The sequence below is a fragment of the Pseudophryne corroboree genome, chromosome 5 (genome assembly GCF_028390025.1).
Source record: "Pseudophryne corroboree isolate aPseCor3 chromosome 5, aPseCor3.hap2, whole genome shotgun sequence".
In the NCBI taxonomy this organism is placed as follows: Eukaryota; Metazoa; Chordata; class Amphibia; order Anura; family Myobatrachidae; genus Pseudophryne; species Pseudophryne corroboree.
The window spans coordinates 844,049,125-844,068,254 of NC_086448.1; the positions used below are offsets into that span (position 1 = coordinate 844,049,125).

Below are 19,130 nucleotides of genomic sequence, written 5' to 3' on the forward strand. Positions count from 1 at the left end.
GATGGCATCTCGCCACAATTAGGAAAGCTCAGTATGTGTACAAAACAGATCACAAGGGCCGTGGCGGTGGAGTCTCTCACATTCATGTGGTCATTCAGCATCGTGTATCTGGCTCCACCATTTTCCGCTGCTCTCTCCATTGTCAAAACGGATCATAAGACAGTTCGTCACAGTCATACTGATGGTATCTCATGTGTGTCGGAGAAGTTGCTTCTCGAATTTTCAAGGAATACTTGCACACGATCTTGGCCCGCTCATAATACGTCCAACCTGTTACATCAGGGAACGTTAGTTTACCCATAGTTACCTAGGTACCTATTAGCTATGTACCGCAGATGCGGTTGACGGGGTGAGGGTTCAGACCGCCCTCTTAAGAAATAGAGCATTACAGTATCGGTGGTACTAACCATGTTACGAAATAGTAAGCCGCTTAAGGCAGCTCATTTTTACAAAATTTCGTGTGCTTACATAGGTTGTAAACCTCGGAAGTTTCCAACATCGTCCTTCAAGTTACCCGTATTCTGTTAAACGGGGTGGGATGGAAAACTGCGTTGATCTGCACGAAGAGTGCAGGTATCTGTGTGGTAAACTTATTTTCAAAGACGTTTGCCTCTATTTGCGTCTGTACACATTTTTCTACAAGGTGTCATCAAAGTTCAGACTCTATTTATCCCACCTACAGCGCCAGGCGACTTGAAGTTGGGTTCAGATTTCTTACAGTTTTCATATTTTGAACCCTTTCAACAAATGGGAATTAAGTTTCTCACTTTGGAAAACATTTTTCTTCTAGCCTTGGCTTCGGCAAGGGTTTTGTTTTCATATTTGGGTGCCTTGTATTCCAAGCCACCGTATTTGAGTTTCCTCATGACAAAGCAGATCTTCGGACGAATCACGCTTTCGTATTCTTCACATCAATATACCAATAGGGGTTCCTGTGTGGACAGCACATTCTACAATTCTGAATGTGGTACACGCATTACGCGTTTATATAGGTCCCGAACGTCAACAGTACGTGATATGAATACGTTGTTTGTTCTCTATGATACTGCCAACTGGGGTTAGCCAGTTTCTCAGCAGACATTATCCAGTTGGGTAATAATAATGACTACAAGTCAGGCTTACTTTAAGGCTAAGTTACAATCGCCTACGTCAGTAATAGCTCATCCCACAGGTTCTGTGGGAATGTCAGACCCAGTGGGTCGTGGAGTGTCTAAAAGGCGGATATATAGCCTTAATGTGCACCACGTTTGTGCACGTTTACACGTTATAAATGGGGGCGCCATCAGCATTTAGCTTTGGGCTGCCTACTGTTACAAGTATCAAACAGCTCTCCCGCCCACGAGGGAAGCTTTGGTACGTCCCAAGAGTACTCCAGTGACCCCTAGTGGATGATAAAGAAAATAGGATTTTGGTACTTACCAGGTAAATCCTTTTCTTTGAATCCATAGGGGGCACTGGACGCCCACCCAGAGCAGTTTTACCTGGGTTGTTTTAAGCTCAAGGGAGCTTAGGGTAACAAGTTTACTTGATTGATATTAAGCTCAGAAGAGCTTATGGTAACACATTTTCACCGATTGGTTCAAATTATAAAGTTCTATCGGTTATGGTGTCAACTGTTTAGTTGACAGTAAGGTTATGGGTCAACATTGTTGTTGTCCGTTAGGTTATAGGTATTCTCCATTGTCAACCTCTCTATATCGTTCCTGTTCGCTCAGTAAAAAACACTGAGGTCGTACACTGAGGTACTCGGGGATATGGAGGGGGGGGAGGGTCCTAAATTTAAATATTCAGTGCCTTTGTTCGGCTACGCCCGTCCATATCCCAAGAGTACTCCAGTGCCCCCTATGGATTCAAAGAAAATGATTTACCTGGTAAGTACCAAAATCCTATTATCACACCATGTCCTCCAGTGTCCTATCCCCTCGTCCTAGTATGTGCCTCTTACTGATCAGTAACAGGACCCTGTATGTGTATAATATGCTCTGTCTCTATATCACACCATGTCCTCCAGTGTCCTATCCCCCCGTCCTAGTATTTGCCTCTTACTGATCAGTAACAGGGACCCTGTATGTGTATAATATGCGCTGTCTCTCTATATCACACCATGTCCTCCAGTGTCCTATCCCCCCGTCCTAGTATGTGCCTCTTACTGATCAGTAACAGGACCCTGTATGTGTATAATATGTGCTGTCTCTCTATATCACACCATGTCCTCCAGTGTCCTATCCCCCAGCCTAGTATATGCCTCTTACTGATCAGTAACAGGGTCCCTGTGTGTGTATAATATGCGCTGTCTCTCTATATCACACCATGTCCTCCAGTGTTCTATCCCCCCGTCCTAGTATGTGCCTCTTACTGATCAGTAACAGGGTCCTGTATGTGTATAATATGCGCTGTCTCTCTATATCACACCATGTCCTCCAGTGTCCTATCCCCCGTCCTAGTATGTGCCTCTTACTGATCAGTAACAGGACCCTGTATGTGTATAATATGCGCTGTCTCTCTATATCACACCATGTCCTCCAGTGTCCTATCCCCCCGTCCTAGTATGTGCCTCTTACTGATCAGTAACAGGGCCCTGTATGTGTATAATATGCGCTGTCTCTCTATATCACACCATGTCCTCCAGTGTTCTATCCCCCCGTCCTAGTATGTGCCTCTTACTGATCAGTAACAGGACCCTGTATGTGTATAATATGCGCTGTCTCTCTATATCACACCATGTCCTCCAGTGTCCTATCCCCCCGTCCTAGTATGTGCCTCTTACTGATCAGTAACAGGGCCCTGTATGTGTATAATATGCGCTGTCTCTCTATATCACACCATGTCCTCCAGTGTTCTATCCCCCCGTCCTAGTATGTGCCTCTTACTGATCAGTAACAGGACCCTGTGTGTGTATAATATGCGCTGTCTCTCTATATCACACCATGTCCTCCAGTGTCCTATCCCCCCGTCCTAGTATGTGCCTCTTACTGATCAGTAACAGGACCCTGTATGTGTATAATATGTGCTGTCTCTCTATATCACACCATGTCCTCCAGTGTCCTATCCCCCCGTCCTAGTATGTGCCTCTTACTGATCAGTAACAGGACCCTGTATGTGTATAATATGCGCTGTCTCTCTATATCACACCATGTCCTCTAGTGTCCTATCCCCCCGTCCTAGTATGTGCCTCTTACTGATCAGTAACAGGGACCCTGTATGTGTATAATATGCGCTGTCTCTCTATATCACACCATGTCCTCCAGTGTCCTATCCCCCCGTCCTAGTATATGCCTCTTACTGATCAGTAACAGGATCCTATATGTGTATAATATGTGCTGTCTCTCTATATCACACCATGTCCTCCAGTGTCCTATCCCCCCGTCCTAGTACATGCCTCTTACTGATCAGTAACAGGGACCCTGTATGTGTATAATATGCGCTGTCTCTCTATATCACACCATGTCCTCCAGTGTCCTATTCCCCGCTCCTAGTATGTGCCTCTTACTGATCAGTAACAGGGACCCTGTATGTGTATAATATGCGCTGTCTCTCTATATAACACCATGTCCTCCAGTGTCCTATCCCCAGTCCTAGTATGTGTCTCTTACTGATCAGTAACAGGGTCCTGTATGTGTATAATATGCGCTGTCTCTCTATCACACCATGTCCTCCAGTGTCCTATCCCCCCGTCCTAGTATGTGCCTCTTACTGATCAGTAACAGGGTCCTGTATGTGTATAATATGCGCTGTCTCTCTATATCACACTATGTCCTCCAGTGTCCTATCCCCCCGTCCTAGTATGTGCCTCTTACTGATCAGTAACAGGGTCCTGTATGTGTATAATATGCGCTGTCTCTCTATATCACACCATGTCCTCCAGTGTCCTATCCCCCCAGCCTAGTATGTGCCTCTTACTGATCAGTAACAGGGTCCCTGTGTGTGTATAATATGCGCTGTCTCTCTATATCACACCATGTCCTCCAGTGTCCTATCCCCCCGTCCTAGTATGTGCCTCTTACTGATCAGTAACAGGACCCTGTATGTGTATAATATGCGCTGTCTCTCTATATCACACCATGTCCTCCAGTGTCCCATCCCCCCGTCCTAGTATGTGCCTCTTAATGATCAGTAACAGGACCCTGTATGTGTATAATATGTGCTGTCTCTATATCACACCATGTCCTCCAGTGTCCTATCCCCCGTCCTAGTACATGCCTCTTACTGATCAGTAACAGGGACCATGTATGTGTATAATATGCGCTGTCTCTCTATATCACACCATGTCCTCCAGTGTCCTATCCCCCCGTTCTAGTATGTGCCTCTTACTGATCAGTAACAGGGACCCTGTATGTGTATAATATGCGCTGTCTCTCTATATCACACCATGTCCTCCAGTGTCCTATCCCCCGTCCTAGTATGTGCCTCTTACTGATCAGTAACAGGGTCCTGTATGTGTATAATATGCGCTGTCTCTCTATATCACACCATGTCCTCCAGTGTCCTATCCCCCGTCCTAGTATGTGCCTCTTACTGATCAGTAACAGGGCCCTGTATGTGTATAATATGCGCTGTCTCTCTATATCACACCATGTCCTCCAGTGTCCTATCCCCCCGTCCTAGTATATGCCTCTTACTGATCAGTAACAGGGACCCTGTATGTGTATAATATGTGCTGTCTCTCTATATCACACCATGTCCTCCAGTGTCCTATCCCCCCGTCCTAGTATGTGCCTCTTACTGATCAGTAACAGGACCCTGTATGTGTATAATATGCGCTGTCTCTATATCACACCATGTCCTCCAGTGTCCTATCCCCCCGTCCTAGTATGTGCCTCTTACTGATCAGTAACAGGACCCTGTATGTGTATAATATGTGCTGTCTCTCTATATCACACCATGTCCTCCAGTGTCCTATCCCCCCGTCCTAGTATGTGCCTCTTACTGATCAGTAACAGGACCCTGTATGTGTATAATATGTGCTGTCTCTCTATATCACACCATGTCCTCCAGTGTCCTATCCCCCCGTCCTAGTATGTGCCTCTTACTGATCAGTAACAGGGCCCTGTATGTGTATAATATGCGCTGTCTCTCTATATCACACCATGTCCTCCAGTGTCCTATCCCCCCGTCCTAGTATGTGCCTCTTACTGATCAGTAACAGGACCCTGTATGTGTATAATATGCGCTGTCTCTATATCACACCATGTCCTCCAGTGTCCTATCCCCCCGTCCTAGTATGTGCCTCTTACTGATCAGTAACAGGACCCTGTATGTGTATAATATGTGCTGTCTCTCTATATCACACCATGTCCTCCAGTGTCCTATCCCCCCGTCCTAGTATGTGCCTCTTACTGATCAGTAACAGGGCCCTGTATGTGTATAATATGCGCTGTCTCTCTATATCACACCATGTCCTCCAGTGTCCTATCCCCCGTCCTAGTATATGCCTCTTACTGATCAGTAACAGGGCCCTGTATGTGTATAATATGCGCTGTCTCTCTATATCACACCATGTCCTCCAGTGTCCTATCCCCCCGTCCACTAGTATGTGCCTCTTACTGATCAGTAACAGGATCCTGTATGTGTATAATATGCGCTGTCTCTCTATATAACACCATGTCCTCCAGTGTCCTATCCCCCCGTCCTAGTATATGCCTCTTACTGATCAGTAACAGGGCCCTGTATGTGTATAATATGCGCTGTCTCTCTATATCACACCACGTCCTCCAGTGTCCTATCCCCCCGTCCTAGTATATGCCTCTTACTGATCAGTAACAGGGACCCTGTATGTGTATAATATGCGCTGTCTATCTATATCACACCACGTCCTCCAGTGTCCTATCCCCCCGTCCTAGTATGTGCCTCTTACTGATCAGTAACAGGACCCTGTATGTGTATAATATGCTCTGTCTCTATATCACACCATGTCCTCCAGTGTCCTATCCCCCCGTCCTAGTATGTGCCTCTTACTGATCAGTAACAGGACCCTGTATGTGTATAATATGTGCTGTCTCTCTATATCACACCATGTCCTCCAGTGTCCTATCCCCCCGTTTTAGTATGTGCCTCTTACTGATCAGTAACAGGGACCCTGTATGTGTATAATATGCGCTGTCTCTCTATATCACACCATGTCCTCCAGTGTCCTATCCCCCCGTCCTAGTATGTGCCTCTTACTGATCAGTAACAGGGTCCTGTATGTGTATAATATGCGCTGTCTCTCTATCACACTATGTCCTCCAGTGTCCTATCCCCCCGTCCTAGTATGTGCCTCTTACTGATCAGTAACAGGACCCTGTATGTGTATAATATGCGCTGTCTCTCTATATCACACCATGTCCTCCAGTGTCCTATCCCCCCGTCCTAGTATATGCCTCTTACTGATCAGTAACAGGACCCTGTATGTGTATAATATGCGCTGTCTCTATATCACACCATGTCCTCCAGTGTCCTATCCCCCGTCCTAGTATGTGCCTCTTACTGATCAGTAACAGGGACCCTGTATGTGTATAATATGCGCTGTCTCTCTATATCACACCATGTCCTCCAGTGTCCTATCCCCCCGTCCTAGTATGTGCCTCTTACTGATCAGTAACAGGACCCTGTATGTGTATAATATGCGCTGTCTCTCTATATCACACCATGTCCTCCAGTGTCCTATCCCCCCGTCCTAGTATATGCCTCTTACTGATCAGTAACAGGACCCTGTATGTGTATAATATGCGCTGTCTCTATATCACACCATGTCCTCCAGTGTCCTATCCCCCGTCCTAGTATGTGCCTCTTACTGATCAGTAACAGGGACCCTGTATGTGTATAATATGCGCTGTCTCTCTATCACACTATGTCCTCCAGTGTCCTATCCCCCCGTCCTAGTATGTGCCTCTTACTGATCAGTAACAGGACCCTGTATGTGTATAATATGCGCTGTCTCTCTATATCACACCATGTCCTCCAGTGTCCTATCCCCCCGTCCTAGTATATGCCTCTTACTGATCAGTAACAGGACCCTGTATGTGTATAATATGCGCTGTCTCTATATCACACCATGTCCTCCAGTGTCCTATCCCCCGTCCTAGTATGTGCCTCTTACTGATCAGTAACAGGGACCATGTATGTGTATAATATGCGCTGTCTCTCTATATCACACCATGTCCTCCAGTGTCCTATCCCCCCGTCCTAGTATGTGCCTCTTACTGATCAGTAACAGGATCCTGTATGTGTATAATATGTGCTGTCTCTCTATATCACACCATGTCCTCCAGTGTCCTATCCCCCCGTCCTAGTATGTGCCTCTTACTGATCAGTAACAGGACCCTGTATGTGTATAATATGCGCTGTCTCTCTATATCACACCATGTCCTCCAGTGTCCTATCCCCCTGTCCTAGTACATGCCTCTTACTGATCAGTAACAGGGCCCTGTATGTGTATAATATGCGCTGTCTCTCTATATCACACCATGTCCTCCAGTGTCCTATCCCCCCGTCCTAGTATGTGCCTCTTACTGATCAGTAACAGGGACCCTGTATGTGTATAATATGCGCTGTCTCTCTATATCACACCATGTCCTCCAGTGTCCTATCCCCCGTCCTAGTATGTGCCTCTTACTGATCAGTAACAGGGCCCTGTATGTGTATAATATGCGCTGTCTCTCTATATCACACCATGTCCTCCAGTGTCCTATCCCCCCGTCCTAGTATGTGCCTCTTACTGATCAGTAACAGGACCCTGTATGTGTATAATATGCGCTGACTCTCTATATCACACCATGTCCTCCAGTGTCCTATCCCCCCGTCCTAGTATATGCCTCTTACTGATCAGTAACAGGGTCCTGTATGTGTATAATATGAGCTGTCTCTCTATATCACACCATGTCCTCCAGTGTCCTATCCCCCCGTCCTAGTATGTGCCTCTTACTGATCAGTAACAGGACCCTGTATGTGTATAATATGCGCTGTCTCTCTATATCACACCATGTCCTCCAGTGTCCTATCCCCCCTTCCTAGTATGTGCCTCTTACTGATCAGTAACAGGATCCTGTATGTGTATAATATGCGCTGTCTCTCTATATAACACCATGTCCTCCAGTGTCCTATCCCCCCGTCCTAGTATATGCCTCTTACTGATCAGTAACAGGGACCCTGTATGTGTATAATATGCGCTGTCTCTCTATATCACACCATGTCCTCCAGTGTCCTATCCCCCCGTCCTAGTATGTGCCTCTTACTGATCAGTAACAGGGTCCTGTATGTGTATAATATGCGCTGTCTCTCTATCACACTATGTCCTCCAGTGTCCTATCCCCCCGTCCTAGTATGTGCCTCTTACTGATCAGTAACAGGACCCTGTATGTGTATAATATGCGCTGTCTCTCTATATCACACCATGTCCTCCAGTGTCCTATCCCCCCGTCCTAGTATATGCCTCTTACTGATCAGTAACAGGACCCTGTATGTGTATAATATGCGCTGTCTCTATATCACACCATGTCCTCCAGTGTCCTATCCCCCGTCCTAGTATGTGCCTCTTACTGATCAGTAACAGGGACCCTGTATGTGTATAATATGCGCTGTCTCTCTATCACACTATGTCCTCCAGTGTCCTATCCCCCCGCTCCTAGTATGTGCCTCTTACTGATCAGTAACAGGACCCTGTATGTGTATAATATGCGCTGTCTCTCTATATCACACCATGTCCTCCAGTGTCCTATCCCCCCGTCCTAGTATATGCCTCTTACTGATCAGTAACAGGACCCTGTATGTGTATAATATGCGCTGTCTCTATATCACACCATGTCCTCCAGTGTCCTATCCCCCGTCCTAGTATGTGCCTCTTACTGATCAGTAACAGGGACCCTGTATGTGTATAATATGCGCTGTCTCTCTATATCACACCATGTCCTCCAGTGTCCTATCCCCCCGTCCTAGTATGTGCCTCTTACTGATCAGTAACAGGATCCTGTATGTGTATAATATGTGCTGTCTCTCTATATCACACCATGTCCTCCAGTGTCCTATCCCCCCGTCCTAGTATGTGCCTCTTACTGATCAGTAACAGGACCCTGTATGTGTATAATATGCGCTGTCTCTCTATATCACACCATGTCCTCCAGTGTCCTATCCCCCTGTCCTAGTACATGCCTCTTACTGATCAGTAACAGGGCCCTGTATGTGTATAATATGCGCTGTCTCTCTATATCACACCATGTCCTCCAGTGTCCTATCCCCCCGTCCTAGTATGTGCCTCTTACTGATCAGTAACAGGGACCCTGTATGTGTATAATATGCGCTGTCTCTCTATATCACACCATGTCCTCCAGTGTCCTATCCCCCGTCCTAGTATGTGCCTCTTACTGATCAGTAACAGGGCCCTGTATGTGTATAATATGCGCTGTCTCTCTATATCACACCATGTCCTCCAGTGTCCTATCCCCCCGTCCTAGTATGTGCCTCTTACTGATCAGTAACAGGACCCTGTATGTGTATAATATGCGCTGTCTCTATATCACACCATGTCCTCCAGTGTCCTATCCCCCGTCCTAGTATGTGCCTCTTACTGATCAGTAACAGGGACCCTGTATGTGTATAATATGCGCTGTCTCTCTATATCACACCATGTCCTCCAGTGTCCTATCCCCCCGTCCTAGTATGTGCCTCTTACTGATCAGTAACAGGGCCCTGTATGTGTATAATATGCGCTGTCTCTCTATATCACACCATGTCCTCCAGTGTCCTATCCCCCCGTCCTAGTATGTGCCTCTTACTGATCAGTAACAGGGACCCTGTATGTGTATAATATGCGCTGTCTCTCTATATCACACCATGTCCTCCAGTGTCCTATCCCCCGTCCTAGTATGTGCCTCTTACTGATCAGTAACAGGACCCTGTATGTGTATAATATGCGCTGTCTCTCTATATCACACCATGTCCTCCAGTGTCCTATCCCCCCGTCCTAGTATATGCCTCTTACTGATCAGTAACAGGACCCTGTATGTGTATAATATGCGCTGTCTCTATATCACACCATGTCCTCCAGTGTCCTATCCCCCGTCCTAGTATGTGCCTCTTACTGATCAGTAACAGGGACCATGTATGTGTATAATATGCGCTGTCTCTCTATATCACACCATGTCCTCCAGTGTCCTATCCCCCCGTCCTAGTATGTGCCTCTTACTGATCAGTAACAGGATCCTGTATGTGTATAATATGTGCTGTCTCTCTATATCACACCATGTCCTCCAGTGTCCTATCCCCCCGTCCTAGTATGTGCCTCTTACTGATCAGTAACAGGACCCTGTATGTGTATAATATGCGCTGTCTCTCTATATCACACCATGTCCTCCAGTGTCCTATCCCCCTGTCCTAGTACATGCCTCTTACTGATCAGTAACAGGGCCCTGTATGTGTATAATATGCGCTGTCTCTCTATATCACACCATGTCCTCCAGTGTCCTATCCCCCCGTCCTAGTATGTGCCTCTTACTGATCAGTAACAGGGACCCTGTATGTGTATAATATGCGCTGTCTCTCTATATCACACCATGTCCTCCAGTGTCCTATCCCCCGTCCTAGTATGTGCCTCTTACTGATCAGTAACAGGGCCCTGTATGTGTATAATATGCGCTGTCTCTCTATATCACACCATGTCCTCCAGTGTCCTATCCCCCCGTCCTAGTATGTGCCTCTTACTGATCAGTAACAGGACCCTGTATGTGTATAATATGCGCTGACTCTCTATATCACACCATGTCCTCCAGTGTCCTATCCCCCCGTCCTAGTATATGCCTCTTACTGATCAGTAACAGGGTCCTGTATGTGTATAATATGCGCTGTCTCTCTATATCACACCATGTCCTCCAGTGTCCTATCCCCCCGTCCTAGTATGTGCCTCTTACTGATCAGTAACAGGACCCTGTATGTGTATAATATGCGCTGTCTCTCTATATCACACCATGTCCTCCAGTGTCCTATCCCCCCTTCCTAGTATGTGCCTCTTACTGATCAGTAACAGGATCCTGTATGTGTATAATATGCGCTGTCTCTCTATATAACACCATGTCCTCCAGTGTCCTATCCCCCCGTCCTAGTATATGCCTCTTACTGATCAGTAACAGGGACCCTGTATGTGTATAATATGCGCTGTCTCTCTATATCACACCATGTCCTCCAGTGTCCTATCCCCCCGTCCTAGTATGTGCCTCTTACTGATCAGTAACAGGGTCCTGTATGTGTATAATATGCGCTGTCTCTCTATCACACTATGTCCTCCAGTGTCCTATCCCCCCGTCCTAGTATGTGCCTCTTACTGATCAGTAACAGGACCCTGTATGTGTATAATATGCGCTGTCTCTCTATATCACACCATGTCCTCCAGTGTCCTATCCCCCCGTCCTAGTATATGCCTCTTACTGATCAGTAACAGGACCCTGTATGTGTATAATATGCGCTGTCTCTATATCACACCATGTCCTCCAGTGTCCTATCCCCCGTCCTAGTATGTGCCTCTTACTGATCAGTAACAGGGACCCTGTATGTGTATAATATGCGCTGTCTCTCTATATCACACCATGTCCTCCAGTGTCCTATCCCCCCGTCCTAGTATGTGCCTCTTACTGATCAGTAACAGGACCCTGTATGTGTATAATATGCGCTGTCTCTCTATATCACACCATGTCCTCCAGTGTCCTATCCCCCCGTCCTAGTATATGCCTCTTACTGATCAGTAACAGGACCCTGTATGTGTATAATATGCGCTGTCTCTATATCACACCATGTCCTCCAGTGTCCTATCCCCCGTCCTAGTATGTGCCTCTTACTGATCAGTAACAGGGACCCTGTATGTGTATAATATGCGCTGTCTCTCTATCACACTATGTCCTCCAGTGTCCTATCCCCCCGTCCTAGTATGTGCCTCTTACTGATCAGTAACAGGACCCTGTATGTGTATAATATGCGCTGTCTCTCTATATCACACCATGTCCTCCAGTGTCCTATCCCCCCGTCCTAGTATATGCCTCTTACTGATCAGTAACAGGACCCTGTATGTGTATAATATGCGCTGTCTCTATATCACACCATGTCCTCCAGTGTCCTATCCCCCGTCCTAGTATGTGCCTCTTACTGATCAGTAACAGGGACCCTGTATGTGTATAATATGCGCTGTCTCTCTATATCACACCATGTCCTCCAGTGTCCTATCCCCCCGTCCTAGTATGTGCCTCTTACTGATCAGTAACAGGATCCTGTATGTGTATAATATGTGCTGTCTCTCTATATCACACCATGTCCTCCAGTGTCCTATCCCCCCGTCCTAGTATGTGCCTCTTACTGATCAGTAACAGGACCCTGTATGTGTATAATATGCGCTGTCTCTCTATATCACACCATGTCCTCCAGTGTCCTATCCCCCTGTCCTAGTACATGCCTCTTACTGATCAGTAACAGGGCCCTGTATGTGTATAATATGCGCTGTCTCTCTATATCACACCATGTCCTCCAGTGTCCTATCCCCCCGTCCTAGTATGTGCCTCTTACTGATCAGTAACAGGGACCCTGTATGTGTATAATATGCGCTGTCTCTCTATATCACACCATGTCCTCCAGTGTCCTATCCCCCGTCCTAGTATGTGCCTCTTACTGATCAGTAACAGGGCCCTGTATGTGTATAATATGCGCTGTCTCTCTATATCACACCATGTCCTCCAGTGTCCTATCCCCCCGTCCTAGTATGTGCCTCTTACTGATCAGTAACAGGACCCTGTATGTGTATAATATGCGCTGACTCTCTATATCACACCATGTCCTCCAGTGTCCTATCCCCCCGTCCTAGTATATGCCTCTTACTGATCAGTAACAGGGTCCTGTATGTGTATAATATGCGCTGTCTCTCTATATCACACCATGTCCTCCAGTGTCCTATCCCCCCGTCCTAGTATGTGCCTCTTACTGATCAGTAACAGGACCCTGTATGTGTATAATATGCGCTGTCTCTCTATATCACACCATGTCCTCCAGTGTCCTATCCCCCCTTCCTAGTATGTGCCTCTTACTGATCAGTAACAGGATCCTGTATGTGTATAATATGCGCTGTCTCTCTATATAACACCATGTCCTCCAGTGTCCTATCCCCCCGTCCTAGTATATGCCTCTTACTGATCAGTAACAGGGACCCTGTATGTGTATAATATGCGCTGTCTCTCTATATCACACCATGTCCTCCAGTGTCCTATCCCCCCGTCCACTAGTATGTGCCTCTTACTGATCAGTAACAGGACCCTGTATGTGTATAATATGCGCTGTCTCTCTATATCACACCATGTCCTCCAGTGTCCTATCCCCCCGTCCTAGTATGTGCCTCTTACTGATCAGTAACAGGACCCTGTATGTGTATAATATGCGCTGTCTCTATATCACACCATGTCCTCCAGTGTCCTATCCCCTCGTCCTAGTATGTGCCTCTTACTGATCAGTAACAGGACCCTGTATGTGTATAATATGCGCTGTCTCTCTATATCACACCATGTCCTCCAGTGTCCTATCCCCCCGTCCTAGTATTTGCCTCTTACTGATCAGTAACAGGATCCTGTATGTGTATAATATGCGCTGTCTCTCTATATCACACCATGTCCTCCAGTGTCCTATCCCCCCGTCCTAGTATGTGCCTCTTACTGATCAGTAACAGGACCCTGTATGTGTATAATATGCGCTGTCTCTCTATATCACACCATGTCCTCCAGTGTCCTATCCCCCCGTCCTAGTATATGCCTCTTACTGATCAGTAACAGGACCCTGTATGTGTATAATATGCGCTGTCTCTCTATATCACACCATGTCCTCTAGTGTCCTATCCCCCCGTCCTAGTATGTGCCTCTTACTGATCAGTAACAGGACCCTGTATGTGTATAATATGCGCTGTCTCTCTATATCACACCATGTCCTCCAGTGTCCTATCCCCCCGTCCTAGTATGTGCCTCTTACTGATCAGTAACAGGACCCTGTATGTGTATAATATGCGCTGTCTCTATATCACACCATGTCCTCCAGTGTCCTATCCCCTCGTCCTAGTATGTGCCTCTTACTGATCAGTAACAGGACCCTGTATGTGTATAATATGCGCTGTCTCTCTATATCACACCATGTCCTCCAGTGTCCTATCCCCCCGTCCTAGTATTTGCCTCTTACTGATCAGTAACAGGATCCTGTATGTGTATAATATGCGCTGTCTCTCTATATCACACCATGTCCTCTAGTGTCCTATCCCCTCGTCCTAGTATGTGCCTCTTACTGATCAGTAACAGGACCCTGTATGTGTATAATATGCGCTGTCTCTCTATATCACACCATGTCCTCTAGTGTCCTATCCCCTCGTCCTAGTATTTGCCTCTTACTGATCAGTAACAGGACCCTGTATGTGTATAATATGCGCTGTCTCTCTATATCACACCATGTCCTCCAGTGTCCTATCCCCCCGTCCTAGTATTTGCCTCTTACTGATCAGTAACAGGGACCATGTATGTGTATAATATGCGCTGTCTCTCTATATCACACCATGTCCTCCAGTGTCCTATCCCCCCATCCTAATATGTGCCTCTTACTGATCAGTAACAGGGTCCTGTATGTGTATAATATGCGATGTCTCTCTATATCACACCATGTCCTCCAGTGTCCTATCCCCCCGTCCTAGTATGTGCCTCTTACTGATCAGTAACAGGACCCTGTATGTGTATAATATGCGCTGTCTCTCTATATCACACCATGTCCTCCAGTGTCCTATCCCCCCGTCCTAGTATGTGCCTCTTACTGATCAGTAACAGGGACCCTGTATGTGTATAATATGCGCTGTCTCTCTATATCACACCATGTCCTCCAGTGTCCTATCCCCCCGTCCTAGTATGTGCCTCTTACTGATCAGTAACAGGACCCTGTATGTGTATAATATGCGCTGTCTCTCTATATCACACCATGTCCTCCAGTGTCCTATCCCCCCGTCCTAGTATGTGCCTCTTACTGATCAGTAACAGGGACCCTGTATGTGTATAATATGCGCTGTCTCTCTATATCACACCATGTCCTCCAGTGTCCTATCCCCCCCGTCCTAGTATGTGCCTCTTACTGATCAGTAACAGGGCCCTGTATGTATATAATATGCGCTGTCTCTCTATATCACACCATGTCCTCCAGTGTCCTATCCCCCCCGTCCTAGTATGTGCCTCTTACTGATCAGTAACAGGGACCCTGTATGTGTATAATATGCGCTGTCTCTCTATATCACACCATGTCCTCCAGTGTCCTATCCCCCGTCCTAGTATGTGCCTCTTACTGATCAGTAACAGGGCCCTGTATGTGTATAATATGCGCTGTCTCTCTATATCACACCATGTCCTCCAGTGTCCTATCCCCCCGTCCTAGTATGTGCCTCTTACTGATCAGTAACAGGACCCTGTATGTGTATAATATGCGCTGTCTCTCTATATCACACCATGTCCTCCAGTGTCCTATCCCCCCGTCCTAGTATGTGCCTCTTACTGATCAGTAACAGGATCCTGTATGTGTATAATATGCGCTGTCTCTCTATATAACACCATGTCCTCCAGTGTCCTATCCTCCCCTTCCTAGTATGTGCCTCTTACTGATCAGTAACAGGATCCTGTATGTGTATAATATGCGCTGTCTCTCTATATCACACCATGTCCTCCAGTGTCCTATCCCCCGCTCCTAGTATGTGCCTCTTACTGATCAGTAACAGGGACCCTGTATGTGTATAATATGCGCTGTCTCTCTATATAACACCATGTCCTCCAGTGTCCTATCCCCCCGTCCTAGTATGTGCCTCTTACTGATCAGTAACAGGGTCCCTGTATGTGTATAATATGTGCTGTCTCTCTATATCACACCATGTCCTCCAGTGTCCTATCCCCCCGTCCTAGTATGTGCCTCTTACTGATCAGTAACAGGGACCCTGTATGTGTATAATATGCGCTGTCTCTCTATATCACACCATGTCCTCCAGTGTCCTATCCCCCCGTCCTAGTATGTGCCTCTTACTGATCAGTAACAGGACCCTGTATGTGTATAATATGCGCTGTCTCTCTATATCACACCATGTCCTCCAGTGTCCTATCCCCCCGTCCTAGTATGTGCCTCTTACTGATCAGTAACAGGGCCCTGTATGTGTATAATATGCGCTGTCTCTCTATATCACACCATGTCCTCCAGTGTCCTATCCCCCTGTCCTAGTATGTGCCTCTTACTGATCAGTAACAGGACCCTGTATGTGTATAATATGTGCTGTCTCTCTATATCACACCATGTCCTCCAGTGTCCTATCCCCCCGTCCTAGTATGTGCCTCTTACTGATCAGTAACAGGACCCTGTATGTGTATAATATGTGCTGTCTCTCTATATCACACCATGTCCTCCAGTGTCCTATCCCCCCGTCCTAGTACATGCCTCTTACTGATCAGTAACAGGACCCTGTATGTGTATAATATGCGCTGTCTCTCTATATCACACCATGTCCTCCAGTGTCCTATCCCCCCGTCCTAGTATGTGCCTGTTACTGATCAGTAACAGGACCCTGTATGTGTATAATATGCGCTGTCTCTCTATATCACACCATGTCCTCCAGTGTCCTATCCCCCCAGCCTAGTATGTGCCTCTTACTGATCAGTAACAGGACCCTGTATGTGTATAATATGCGCTGTTTCTCTATATCACACCATGTCCTCCAGTGTCCTATCCCCTCGTCCTAGTATGTGCCTCTTACTGATCAGTAACAGGGTCCTGTATGTGTATAATATGCGCTGTCTCTATATCACACTATGTCCTCCAGTGTCCTATCCCCCCAGCCTAGTATGTGCCTCTTACTGATCAGTAACAGGGGCCCTGTATGTGTATAATATGCGCTGTCTCTCTATATAACACCATGTCCTCCAGTGTACTATCCCCCCGTCCTAGTATGTGCCTCTTACTGATCAGTAACAGGACCCTGTATGTGTATAATATGTGCTGTCTCTCTATATCACACCATGTCCTCCAGTGTCCTATCCCCCCGTCCTAGTATTTGCCTCTTACTGATCAGTAACAGGATCCTGTATGTGTATAATATGTGCTGTCTCTCTATATCACACCATGTCCTCCAGTGTCCTATCCCCCCGTCCTAGTATTTGCCTCTTACTGATCAGTAACAGGATCCTGTATGTGTATAATATGTGCTGTCTCTCTATATCACACCATGTCCTCCAGTGTCCTATCCCCCTGTCCTAGTATGTGCCTCTTACTGATCAGTAACAGGACCCTGTATGTGTATAATATGCGCTGTCTCTATATCACACCATGTCCTCCAGTGTCCTATCCCCCCGTCCTAGTATGTGCCTCTTACTGATCAGTAACAGGGCCCTGTATGTGTATAATATGCGCTGTCTCTCTATATCACACCATGTCCTCCAGTGTCCTATCCCCCTGTCCTAGTATGTGCCTCTTACTGATCAGTAACAGGATCCTGTATGTGTATAATATGTGCTGTCTCTCTATATCACACCATGTCCTCCAGTGTCCTATCCCCCCGTCCTAGTATGTGCCTCTTACTGATCAGTAACAGGACCCTGTATGTGTATAATATGCGCTGTCTCTCTATATCACACCATGTCCTCCAGTGTCCTATCCCCCCGTCCTAGTATGTGCCTCTTACTGATCAGTAACAGGGCCCTGTATGTATATAATATGCGCTGTCTCTCTATATCACACCATGTCCTCCAGTGTCCTATCCCCCCGTCCTAGTACATGCCTCTTACTGATCAGTAACAGGGACCCTGTATGTGTATAATATGCGCTGTCTCTCTATATCACACCATGTCCTCCAGTGTCCTATTCCCCGCTCCTAGTATGTGCCTCTTACTGATCAGTAACAGGGACCCTGTATGTGTATAATATGCGCTGTCTCTCTATATAACACCATGTCCTCCAGTGTCCTATCCCCCCGTCCTAGTATGTGCCTCTTACTGATCAGTAACAGGGTCCCTGTGTGTGTATAATATGCGCTGTCTCTCTATATCACACCATGTCCTCCAGTGTCCTATCCCCCCGTCCTAGTATGTGCCTCTTACTGATCAGTAACAGGACCCTGTATGTGTATAATATGTGCTGTCTCTCTATATCACACCATGTCCTCCAGTGTCCTATCCCCCCGTCCTAGTACATGCCTCTTACTGATCAGTAACAGGACCCTGTATGTGTATAATATGCGCTGTCTCTCTATATCACACCATGTCCTCCAGTGTCCTATCCCCCCGTCCTAGTATGTGCCTGTTACTGATCAGTAACAGGACCCTGTATGTGTATAATATGCGCTGTCTCTCTATATCACACCATGTCCTCCAGTGTCCTATCCCCCCAGCCTAGTATGTGCCTCTTACTGATCAGTAACAGGACCCTGTATGTGTATAATATGCGCTGTCTCTCTATATCACACTATGTCCTCCAGTGTCCTATCCCCCCGTCCTAGTATATGCCTCTTACTGATCAGTAACAGGGCCCTGTATGTGTATAATATGCGCTGTCTCTATATCACACCATGTCCTCCAGTGTCCTATCCCCCCATCCACTAGTATGTGCCTCTTACTGATCAGTAACAGGACCCTGTATGTGTATAATATGCGCTGTCTCTCTATATCACACCATGTCCTCCAGTGTCCTATCCCCCCGTCCTAGTATATGCCTCTTACTGATCAGTAACAGGGACCCTGTATGTGTATAATATGCGCTGTCTCTCTATATCACACCATGTCCTCCAGTGTCCTATCCCCTCGTCCTAGTATGTGCCTCTTACTGATCAGTAACAGGACCCTGTATGTGTATAATATGCGCTGTCTCTCTATATCACACCATGTCCTCCAGTGTCCTATCCCCCCGTCCTAGTATTTGCCTCTTACTGATCAGTAACAGGATCCTGTATGTGTATAATATGTGCTGTCTCTCTATATCACACCATGTCCTCCAGTGTCCTATCCCCCCGTCCTAGTATATGCCTCTTACTGATCAGTAACAGGACCCTGTATGTGTATAATATGCGCTGTCTCTCTATATCACACCATGTCCTCCAGTGTCCTATCCCCCGTCCTAGTATGTGCCTCTTACTGATCAGTAAC

At 46.7% G+C, this 19,130-nt stretch overlaps 1 pseudogene; it reads left to right on the plus strand.

Moving 5' to 3' along the window:
* The window catches only part of LOC134928676 (autophagy-related protein 9A-like), a 179,556-nt pseudogene that overhangs the window by 131,579 nt on the left and 28,847 nt on the right, over nt 1-19,130 (plus strand).